This window comes from Perca fluviatilis, chromosome 6, assembly GCF_010015445.1.
Source record: "Perca fluviatilis chromosome 6, GENO_Pfluv_1.0, whole genome shotgun sequence".
Lineage (NCBI taxonomy): Eukaryota > Metazoa > Chordata > Actinopteri > Perciformes > Percidae > Perca > Perca fluviatilis.
Window position 1 is genome coordinate 8642078 of NC_053117.1, and position 12848 is coordinate 8654925.

Consider the following 12848-nt stretch of genomic DNA (forward strand, 5'->3'; position numbering starts at 1 on the left):
TTGTGTTTGTACATTTGTTTGCACATCTTTCGATATATATATTTTTATATTTCAATTCCCTTTCCTGAGATAATAAAGTCCATGTCCAAGTCCCTTGTTCGACGTATAGGGGGGAGAGATGTGGAAATGTACTGCACTCAAGCAGTAGTATACTTCATGTTAAACATAAATATATATACTGATTTGATTACAGCAAAGACAACGTCGGCAGAATTGACGGCAAAATTGGCTACAGAATATTTCGTTCTGTATTGACAGGTGCAATATTTGAAAATCGATAATTATTTATTATTATCTTTTTTAAATTACATTTATATCTGCATTTATGTCAAAACCTAGAGACTTTCAAACATCAAAATGTAATTTACTAAATGTATTCTTGTCAAAATGACAAACATGTTTTCGTATTCTATTTTAGCCTGGAAACGCTTCCAACACTCTTGCGTGTTAAAATAGGCGTTGGTCCTATTTCTAGCATGCACACGTTTTCGCCACGGCTAAGACGTGCGTGTTACATAGGCAGTATGAAAGCTCTAACCTGTTAACATGGGAGCCGAAATAAAAACAGACACGCCACGCAGCTGACACGCTCACGCCACGCAGGCAGTGTGCAGGAGCCCTAAGTCATCTTACGGCGCCACGGTCGCGCTGCTGCTCCGCCCGGTGCGTTCCGTACATACGCTGAAGGGAAGGGAAGTCTGTATCTGACGCTGAGAGCCACTGACCAAGCGTATGTATTTTAGTTGGGAGTGAGAATGGGTTGTCACTACTGGTTGTCGTCAAACAAGTCATCTTAGAACATTGACACTGATTTTACACTGTTTTTAAACGACAATGATCATTTTTGTCATGTAAGTGTTGCTCAATATATAGTCTTGTAGTCACATGACAGGGAGCCTTGCTTGCTTGTTTGTGGTTTGATATGCATACAGTGTGCTCTGTTTGAAGGTCCAGTGCAGCACACTACATGTTTTTATCTGACACCAGCAAAACACACACACACACACACACACACACACACACACACACACACACACACACACACACACACGTGCACACAGTGAGCCTTCTATTCTCGCTGCTGCTGCTTCTTCCTCCGCATCCTTCTCTCGCTCATCTCTGTGCACTCGTACCACAGGTCAGGATTCATATAGACAGAGAGTGAGCCGTGGCTACAAAGTGTTTTTTTGGTCTATTCTCTCTCTGAACATTATGGATCCTGTACGGCACTCTCTGTGCCAGATGCTTGTTTCCATCCTTTAGTCACAGGTGTTGTTTGATGTGAAGAAAAAAAAAGAAACAGAACACACACTCACTTGTACACCTTTTGTTGCTTGAAATGAATTCTGTTATTTCTCATTTTCTTTATTAGAAGACATTACAATTGATACCCCGATTTTGGCACAGATCACAGATAAAAACACCCACTGTACAGTAAATAGAACAGATACACAGCCACCTCAGAGCAGTACTCACAGTGAAAAAATAGATACACAAGATTAACTTAACTTTAATAGCAAAAGCATGGAGGTTTTGGAGAAACAGCCATTTAGAATGATGTCTCAACCTAAATCTCTTTCAGGAATAAGCATGATAGAAACAAGCAAAACAGATACAGCACAACACAGTATAGGACTTAGACTGGCATACATGGCTGTGTCTGAAACTTGGCAGATATCTACTTAGTGTATGTTTCAGATCCATATTTCTTATCTATGTAGTCACAAATATGATCAGAAATGTATTTTTTCACGTACTGCGCAGTATTAGTTAGCTCTATATTCCAGCACACTGGACTTCAAATGAAACATTTGAGGGATTCAAAGGGCTATAAGTTCTACACGGTTGATCGGATGTGAATGTAATCACCCTCAAATTATAGCTGAGTCAGCATTTTAAAGGATAAGGCTGTGGTATATTTTTCTCATTGTTAACAAATCCCGAAAAAGTCAACAATGCATTTCTGACTTCCCTAACCTGACAGGGGCCATTTGTTCCGACAGAAGATGTAAATCATTGAAAAATATATAGTTAATTCAACTTAATTAAATTACTGTAATACATTTCAAAGATATAGTTAGTTTCCTTGGTTAATTAAATTAACGAAAAAAAAAGGCTTAGTCATTTATTAAAACAGCTGGGCTCTGTTTTTAGCCAACGTTATTCAAGCAGGAGCCAATAGTGTATTTGTTAAGGGACTATATTAAACACACTATTACACACTGCGCTAGTGAGTGTTTCCAGCAGCATAATGGTGTTGATGTGTTTTAATTCATATTTGGGTTTTGGCCTTTTTTTGTTTATCCTGGGTCTAAACCTCTAAATCGCCAGAGGTCTGCAGTTGTGCCCACTGGCAATTCCACATGTTGGAGAAACAGTCGACCAACCAGATCTTAGAAGGCGGGACAAAAAATGGGGACATCATGTTACTGCTACTGTAACCCTCCTGAAACAATTTTGGGCTGTGAGATGATTTTGGCGCAGTGGTCTCATTCGATATTGCAAGATCACGTGACACACACACACACACACACTGGCCCAAAACGGCATGTTCCCATGCGCATTGTCTGTAAAACAACAAATACATTTTTCTGAGTGTCACAAGCACCATGAAATGATGCTTTGTATTATACTGTAAGAATGTCATTGATTCCCTACTGATTCCCAACAAGAAATCAGGTAACAAGAAGGTGATTTCAGACTGAATGAATGAATGACATGAAACTAAATGGGAATTCATGAGAACAAGATAGAATATTGCCAGCCTTTAACTTAAAGTTTCAATTGAATGCACAGGAGTACAGAGCCAAAACAGAACGTTCCGAATGTTTAATTTGAAACATGCAGCCCCTGACTCTCAACCTTCTAAACCTTCTTAAATTTAGGACACAAATGTCAATAAAGTTGTAGTATGGCGGGCTGGCCGTGCCTACAACAACATGCCCCTTATGTGGCAGTTTCAGTAAAAGCAGTGCTGTTTAGTTTTCAGACACAGCCAGAGGTATTTGAACATTTCTATTGAAACAGGCACTAGTACTGTAAGAAGACGTCTCTTCATGGCACACAGTTGGCATCTTTCCCCAGAGTCCAATCACTTTTCTTCACAGACGCACAGTCCCATGCGCCGAGATACTGTAATGTACATGTGTCCATGGATTAATTCAATTTACAACACGGACACAGATCGTGATTCAATGCGAGTTCTTTTTTCAGCTCATAATCAAAACGTCACATTCAAAAGCACAGTAGATTCACAAGAGAGACCACTGAAAAAGTTGAAATCTGTGCAAGATGAGGAAAACCAGAATAGGTTGGTATTTTCACAAAGCAAAACACTGAGCCTGACTGCAGCAACGCACATCTTCACATTGACTATAATATTACAGAGGCTGTTCTTCACTGCAGTTTAGTTATATAGTTATAGTTATATATTTGCAGATTGCTGTGGTCTTGACCCTGGAAACAGAGAATTTCTCCTTATATACTACTATATAATGTCATTTACTCTGGCTAAAGCATCATCCATACTGTATGTGTACACATTCTTATAAATAAGATATATTTTTGTAAATGAAGTGCGCAGTAATGCATCAGTGAATTTAAGGACATTAAACGACTAGCTATGCTGTGTGCGACACTTTTAAAACTACTTAGGTCACTGTGGCGAATAAGTACACTAATCCTCACACATACACACACACACACACACACACACACACGCATTTATATTTTGAGACTGTCCTCCCCCCAAAAAAAACAAAGTTCCCATAGTTGTTTGTGAAATCAACAATTATGACCTATATTTACGTTTATAGTGCGGGCGCCCACTAGTGGCCGTAGTATGACTCTGATTATGACGGGAGCAAAGCAGGAAGTAAGGTGAGAAAGTATAAGAGCGCCAAATTCCCGCAAAAGGAACAAACACAGGCCTTCCACCCAGGAGAGCGTGGTTCGACTCCCGTTTGAAAACAAATGTAACTTTACGAACCTCACGTTCTACACAGGCTACACGGCGGGGTGAATAGCCTCATCAGCACCATCTCTTCCTGTGTTTCGATCCGTCCCTCGCTCTCCAATCATGCGTTTTGCTAAATGCTAAAATATGTCATGCATAATTCCTAAAATAATTATACTACGATAATGAATGAATTCAGTGATGGATTCTAAACATTTGATATGTAGCATTTAAAAGTTTTTCAGTTACAACGTTGGTGTTTAGTAAATCTATCACTGCCGGCTGTATTGTACCTTTTATATACACTTTTTTTTTCTACCAAAAATGTTTTGCGCTGCCTTAAAAAACTATTCAAAGGGGGTACATTGTTGAAAAAAGTTTGAGAACTACTGCATTAGAGGGTAGGAACAAATGACCGATATCGTTGTATGGTTTGGAGGACATTATGAATCATAACGCCGGCTCTGGCGATTCTACTGTTAACTTAGCGCTATATAAATACAAATTTGCTTCACTCGACTATATAGTTACAAGCTCTTTGTCTGACTTTGTGTAAAATCGGTCCGTTTATAACACACACACACACACGCTTGAACATGCACCCATGTCACTGTTGTGTGTCACTGTATATTTTCACCCCATTTAATGATGAGACCTGTAAGCAGAAGTATATGCGTGTGTGCGTGTGTGCCTGTGTGCGAGGTACACTCCTGCTTGTGTTCGGCCCTCTCCACTTCTCTGCTGTAATTAGCATGATTGGAGAGCGAGGGACGGATCGAAACACAGGAAGAGATGGCGCTGATGAGGCTATTCACCCCGCTGTGTAGCCTGCCTGGCGCCTCTCCTCAGCAACAAGCAAGGCATTTTTTGTCTCCATCACTACAACTATGTGTGTGTGTGTGTGTGTGTTAACGAGGCAGAGAGAGACAGCAGCCTGCAGTACGCTCATTTGAGGAGCACTCAAACAAAGTTGATTACACATTCATTAAAGCCCCAGCCTCTCGTTTACTCTCTCCACTTGACCAGTCCAAGTGATACGTGGGGGATGAGTGAACATACTCTGCATTCAGGACACATGGGGTGGATTATTCCTGGCTACCTGGTTTTAATTAGGTTACCGTGGTCAAATGAGAAATGAATAAAGCTGATGAGAAGAAGAGAATGTTTTTTTAAGTATACCTTCACAGTGCTCACTCCACTCTTTAAATGCCTCTCACTTGCTCAGACAGCTGATGCTACATCATAATGGTTACTATGGATAGGTTATGTCATATTAGGTCTATCATTTGACGGGCTTGTTTGGGAATTCCAATTCAATATGATGTTCAAACCTTGCTCTGACAAATCACATCGAGATTCATTTCACTTTGACAAGCTGAGTTAAAGGTCCCATGACATGGTTCTCTTTGGATGCTTTTATATAGACCTTAGTGGTCCCCTAATACTGTATCTGAAGTCTCTTTTATATAGACCTTAGTGGTCCAAAACTAACGGCAGGGACACAAAGCCTGCGAAGCGCTGCGAAGCATAGATTCGTGCCAGGCGTCTGTTTGGTAGTCATCCAACAACAACCCCCACCACCTCCAAGCCAGGCCTCTTCCACCTGTGTCTGTGTTTTTGTCTCTCTGTGTGCCTGTCTTGCTCTATAGACACAGTCAAGACTAGTGGTGGGCGGATCGATCCAAATATCGATAATATCAATCCCAACGTTGGAATTGATATTGATCAATACCAGTGTAACGAGATTGATACTTTAGTTTTAGTTTCTCTCCAGGATGCACCGCTGCGGTTTCATCAAAGAGCCGACCTGGCTGTCTGTGTCTTGGTAAGTGCCGCTACTTTCAAGTGCCGCTCCTGTCACACATGCTGTCAAAGCGCGGAGCAGGCACACTTTGCTCCTCCTCCCCCCTCTTGTGATTTGATGTTGTACCGTCACGTGACTCAGCGGCGCCAGGCAAACAAGCAAGCAAGCAAGCAGACAGGCCTGGTGGCGGCCAGCAGTACACACACACACACACACAGACACACAACCGAACACACAAGCAGGACAGAGACGAAGAGGAGCGCTGTGTGGCTATATTTTTAGGCCAAAAATTAAACAACGGCAAGCTGTAGAATTTGTAAAAAGGGTGTAAGATACAGTGGTAACACAACAAATTCATACAAGCATATGAAAATTCTGTCCTGGGTTTTAACTTATTTAAAAATCACAAAACCACTTAAAGGTCCCATGGCATGGTGCTATTTGGATGCTTTTATATAGACCTTAGTGGTCCCCTAATACTGTATCTGAAGTCTCTTTTATATAGACCTTAGTGGTCCCCTAATACTGTATCTGAAGTCTCTTTCCCGAAATTCAGCCTTGGTGCAGAATTACAGCCACTAGAGCCAGTCCCACAATGACCTTTCCATAGTATGTGCCATTTCTGTGTCTCTGTGTATTAGCGAGGAGGTGAGAGCAAATTGGTGGCAAAAGCAAAGAAAGGGGGGTAACCTTGCTCCTTATGACCTCATAAGGAGGAGATTCCAGATCGGCCCATCTGAGCTTTCATTTTCTCAAAGGCAGAGCAGGATACCCAGGGCTCGGTTTACACCTATCACCATTTCTAGCCACCGGGGGACCATAGGCAGGCTGGGGGAATGCATATTAATGTTAAAAAAACCTCATAAAGTGAAATTTTCATGCCATGGGGCCTTTAAAGGTCATGAAAATTCATTCAGATTTAGCAATTTGATGATGTATCGTATCGGTATCGGCGAAACTGGCCCTGTATTTACTTGGTATCGGATCAATACCAGATTTTGCAGTATCGCACACCACTAGTCAAGACAGCCAAAATCACAGCTCTGCAGTTAGCTATGTAAGAATGTGGTAGCATCAATTTGATGCCCAGCTCCAACTCCTAGGTCATGTTTTCAGTTTTCTTTTACATTCATCTTACTTTGCTTACTTCCTGTTTTATTTTGATACAGTGTATTTGTGTTGGAGGTCACTTTCCCTCCAGTTTAGCTTTTCAGCCTCTTTCCCTGAGAGCTTGTAAGTGTTTTTGATCTTCCTCTTGTTTTTTGACCTTTTTGACCTGTCTGAGTTGAGTTTTTGGATTCTATCGCCAGATTTATTTTTTGTCTATTGCCTGCCAGTGTTTTTGTTTGTTTGTACCAAGTGTACAATAAATCAATTTTGTCTCACTGTCCTTGAGAGGTCTGTTGGGTCCTCGTAAGGAAAAAGAACCACAAACAAACTCATGTCTTCTGCACACGTACTGTATGAGCTAATTTACTTGCAGGAGTACATGCAGACGAGGAAAATTTCATCCAACTCTCTGACTCTAAATCATCCTATCAGGGCAGGAGGCATCAAGGGTGCAGGTCTCGTTCATACTGTAATCAAATCAAATAAGTATGTTCTAACAACATCATTGTCTCTCTTTAACGCTCTGTGGTTGAAATGACATGATGCTGAGAAGGCCTGCTGCCTTTGCAGATGGTAACTTAGTTACACAGTATCATTTTAGGCTGATTTGCATTTTGAATGCTTCTGCCCAATAAAACAAAGAGAGGAAAACATTGCTACAAGGTCAAGGGATAGTGTGTCACTGCTGTTGCCAGGAGAAGCTAAAGGTTAATGTCTTTTCCATACTTTGAAATTAATTGGACATTTGGCTGGATTTTGAATAGTTGAAAACTTAAAGGCCCTAATTTTTGTTTTCTTTCAGTCAGCTACTTATTATGAATGATGGGTCCCTGTTTGAACACACATCCTGCTTAAGTTTAAACAGCTGTGGTTATTTCATAACTGTATTTCTGAATTTTTTGTGTTCTCCTCATTGGTTTGAAGTGGGTGGGGGTTCAGTTGGAAAAGTTCTGTGCACCAATCAGGATATAGCAGCATTTTGATTAAAATGTCATGAGTTGTTTGCTCATGTTGCCAGGTCAATCAAATATGATTAAACTACATCCACACGCTCCTGATAAATCAGATTAGTTGAGTTTGTGATTGTTGAACTCTAATACTGTAAATTATAGTTAACTTGATCTTTGATTGTTGCTAATTTACTCATTCAGTGTTAGAAAGAAGTAGCCTGGGAAAACCCTGACGAACTTCCGGCAAATTTGAGATTTGCGCTGCAAGTCAGTTCAAGCCCATTTCCAATTTTTCCAAATCGAGGCACCAAGAGTTCCCCCAGCCTGCCAGTGGCTAGAAATGGTGATAGGTGTAAACCGAGCCCTGGGTATCCTGCTCTGCCTTTGAGAAAATGAAAGCTCAGATGGGCCGATCTGGAATGTACCCTATATGTCGTCATAAGGGGAAAGGTTACCTCCCCTTTCTCTGCTTTGCCCGCCCAGAGAATTTGGCCCACCCATGAGAAAATGAGCTACGACCGCAAGCTGGTCAAGGCCACACCTCCACCTTGCCCTGCGTCTCTCCTCTTCAATAGCATTTAAAGCTACTGACACAGAAATGGTACATCCTAAGGAAAGCTCATTGTGGACTGGCTCGTAGTGGTTGTAATTCTGCACCAAAGCTGAATTTCAGGAAAGAGACTTCAGATACAGTATAAGGGGACCACTAAGGCCTATATAAAGCATCCAAAAAGCAGCATGTCATAGGACCTTTAAAAATGTATAAAATAAATTCCTCTTATTGCTGGCAATTCATATCTAAGTTCACATGCTTGTATAAGAATATAGAGAAGTTTTGATATGTCTCATGTTATTATGCTCCGTGACATGGCATGTTTTATCCGTTACACAGTGAATATTAAAAGCTAAATTTAAAAAAAAGAAAATCGCAAATCGAATTGTAGTGACAATATCTGCCTATTTTACGCCTCCAATGATTTCAGAAACATATATTAGTGTACGGTTTAGCTGTAAAATGACAAAGTTTGTGACCTGGCTGTCATGTTGAAAACAGTCGAGCCAAAACCAAGCACCTGTCATTTTATAAAAGTTACCAACTGAACCTTTAAATGACATCAAATGATTAAATGATATAATCATGTATGAATATTCAGGACCAAACCACTATGCTACTATATTTATTAAAATTGCAGTAAAAGTTCTTCCCTAAATCACTCTCACTCAACATAGTGTATGTTAATGTGTTAGCATGCAGCATCAAAGACAGAGATCTATGATTTTGATGTTCTCATCACTGAACTGATGACTTGGCCAAGACATTCATCACCCAAAACCTCTCTAGGATGTCTCACTTTTATATTCTAGCCTCTGAAAAAGTGGAACGTCATGGTGATGGCAGGTCGATTCTGTTTTATATCCTTCATTTCCATTTTTCCATTTCATGTGGCTTCCTTTTTTCCCTTCACCATGTTTGTACTTTAGTGTTAGATATGTGTCCATGTCACCCAGACAACGTTTTGTTAGCTTAATACTTGGTGAATACAGTTATATAATATTGATTTTTATTGTGATTCCAATAAAGTCATGTTGCTTGACATCTGCTCCTCAGTTTCATGTCAGCTGACACTGGAATTTATAACAGCTTTTGTGCGTTGAGAATAGACCTGAGGCCTGTACGACGAAGCAAGATTTGGCGTTAACGAGGTAACTTCAGGTTGAATCCAGGGTTTTGTGTATCAAGATGGTGGATCACTTGTTACCGGGTTAAATTGCCATGGTAACTTGCCCTACAGTCACATTAGCTACAGAAGACAGTGACACACACTCGCTTGATGGGCGTTCCTGGGCGTGCCTAGCCTATTCCTGGTTGCTTAGCAAAAGTAAAGGTTTGGCACGTTGTATCGATAGTAGCATGCTATTGCCTAGTATCTGCAAGAGGTCTTACAAGTCACTTCAGAGGTTTTGTCAAGTCACGAGAACAATGTTTTTGGATTTAAAAATATTTATTTCTCGATAGGGGTAACAAAATATATGAGATAAAAAAATCCATACTCGATTGATAACGGCGTCAACGTTCTTAGATTAGTATTTTTATGAAAGATATAGATTTTCAGCGGAGGAAATTGCATATCGGCTATTTGTAGGCTTCTTGAGCCGTGTGTTGCCAATGCATACATCGGTTTGAATTATGTTTTTATATTTTTTTTCTCTCACGATCGCTTACCACTGCCAGGGTTGCAAGTGAAATAATAGGCTAAAGCAACGACAGTTTATGGAAAGCAAAAGTGTAATGATGGTCAGATCTTGTGCCTGACTGATGGGGAAGTGATACTGATAAGAGTTGTGATTTACGCATAACAGCGTCGGCTATTTTTTATTTTTTGACAGCTTTCCTTCCTGTTTTAGGAAGAGTAATAGCAGCGACTGTAATGCGTTTTCCCTGTAAAACCGTGTCTGTGTTCTTCATATTTATGTAGAATTATAGTTTGCTGTTCTTTTCTAAAATATGCGGCTCTGGTAGATGTTTGCGATTGGTCACGCTGGATTGGGAAACCCTGGGTTGATTGAACTAGTTGTTAACCACCGTCGTGACACAGCTTATGCGGGACCGCGGTTGTTAGGTTAAACCGGGTAACTGAAATAAATCCAGGGCATGTTGATCTGGATTCGTAGTACAGGGCTCAGGAGTCAGGAGGGGTACTGTGTGTGTGTGTGTGTGTGTGTGTGTGGTGTGTGTGTGTGTGTGCGCGCGTGTGTATGTGTGGAATGATTGGTGTCAACAGGTGATCACTCTCTGCGTGCGTGTGCTGTCAAGTCACACTGCAAAGAATATCCATCTTGAAACAAGGATTTTTCACAAAGGCCCAAAAAAAACATCTACAAGAAATCCTTCACCCCTCTGCTGGACAGCACAAAATCAACACCACAGTCAGCTGATACCTTAACACTCCCATGTCTTGTTTTTATATGTCTGTGTGAATGTCTCTTTGTGACTGGAGCCTTGTCAAAGACAATTTTCTGTAACCCTTGTGTAACAGACAATAAAGTATTATCTTATCTTATTTAATTGATTTCCAATGAAAAACAAGCGGATTTGTCAAAACTTGTTTTCCACTGTTTCAGGGAAAAAAAATATTTTTCAGTCTTAAATACTTCACTAAGACTTATTAAAATGGATTCTGTCTTCTCTCTTGCATTGTGTGTTTCAGCATAAATTACAGCTCGGCTGTTTGGTAGATGTGCGTGGGTAAAGCCTGTGTTTGTTCTGTACACAACAAATATGTGCATCTCGAGGATTTAGTTATTAAGCTCACCCAAGGATATTTGTGGTAAAAAATACTCTGACTTCCATCAAACCATTACAAACTATGCTTCGAATCTTCCAATTAAAACTGTGGCAAGTGAATATCTTGATATAAGTTTTAATATTATGCTATAACATGAAATCCGTTGAAACTAAAAGATTACTATAAACTATTTGCCCCTGTAGTACTGATAGTATGACTGAGAATTGTGTGACAAGCCTAATATGTTTCCACTAAAATCCCATGCCAAGCTTGTCATTTCTTACAGTGGGTATATGTTTCTGTGTGTGTACGTATGTGTGTGTGTGTTAACCACTGTAGGAGGTTTGTCCCAGTGGGCTTCTGTAGCCCCTGTTACCTAACCAACCTTTTCCTGGACCCCAGCAGAGTGGGCTGCGTCTCTGCTCCCCTCGCCCTTTTACAGACATTATGCTACTCAGCAAGGCACATCACTGCACATTAGAGAGCTATAGCTAACAGGCTGCCTGTGCACATTCCAGGCTGCAACATCTAAAAAGCCATTTCCACCTGATAGTAACATGCATGGTGTATGACTGGATTACAAAATGGAGTGACAGCACATAAAATGGGGATATTTGGAGAGAGGGGAAGATCTGATCACGTAAACCACCCGCAGAGGAGGTCAGAGATGACTTTATCCACCTTAACAAACACAAAAATACCAAGAAAAAGCACACAAATGAAATAGGCAGCAAGACATTTTAGTGAACTGGATGTAAATGTAAAAATAAATGTAAATCCAGACCAGGGTTATTATAGTAAACTAAAAATAAAACGAAAATAGGCAGTGAATAAAAACGTATTTTAATCTACGCCGTGGCTAAGTACGTGCCGTAGCCTGACGTGCATCTCTCAAAAAATGTAACTACACGTGGCGGCGACGCACATCGCTCGGCCGTGGCTTGGTAGCGCCGCATTTCCCCCGACTCATTTCCTGGTTCTCCTTCTCCATAAACAACATGAAATCAAGGAGAGGGAGAACTTTTCCTGCTACAAATTTCCCACTGTGGTCAGAAAGAACAGGGGAGTCACTTTGTTTCTCTCACTATGGCTCTAGAGTCGCTACTCGCTCCGAAGCTAATCACCGTCACTCTCTCACTCTCTCTACCACACACTCCCCACACACACATGCCGGCCCTGCTGTTCTCTTAAAGAGACTGACGCACACACCAACGCACAAGTATTATATAAACATCAGGCCACTAACATAGGCTACAGCGAAAGCTCTGCGTGGAGCCTCTGCAGAACCATAAAATCAAGCTTAAAGTATTGCAAAGATTAAACATTATAAATCATGGCCAACCATGTATTTTGTATGTAAATGGACTGTTTTTATATAGCGCTTTTCTAGTCTTAACGACTACTCAAAGCGCTTTAACATAGTACAGGAACCATTCACCATTCACACATTCATACACTGTGGCTGAGGTTGCCGTAGAAGGTGCCACCTGCTCATCAGATAAACATTCACACTCCGATGGCACAGCATCGGGGGCAACTCGGGGTTCAGTGTCTTGCCCAAGGACACTTTGGCATGGAACTGCAGGGCCAGGGATCGAACCACCAACCTTCCGATTGACAGGCGACCTCTCTACCACTTAGCCACAGCCACCCCGTAAGTATGTGGAGACATTATACCTGACCCTAACAAAAACAAACTAAAACTACTACTCAAATTAAAATGAAAACTAATTGAAACTATC

General features: G+C 40.9%; 1 protein-coding gene across 1 annotated transcript in view; it reads right to left on the reverse strand.

The window, feature by feature from the left end:
• Positions 1–1325: 1325 nt before the first annotated feature.
• The window catches only part of tacr1a (tachykinin receptor 1a), an 84041-nt gene continuing 72518 nt past the window's right edge, over positions 1326–12848 (reverse strand). The window contains exon 6 of the mRNA XM_039804237.1: positions 1326–3132. The gene's annotated coding sequence lies outside the window, so the exon portion shown is untranslated. The remainder of the gene's footprint in view (positions 3133–12848) is intronic.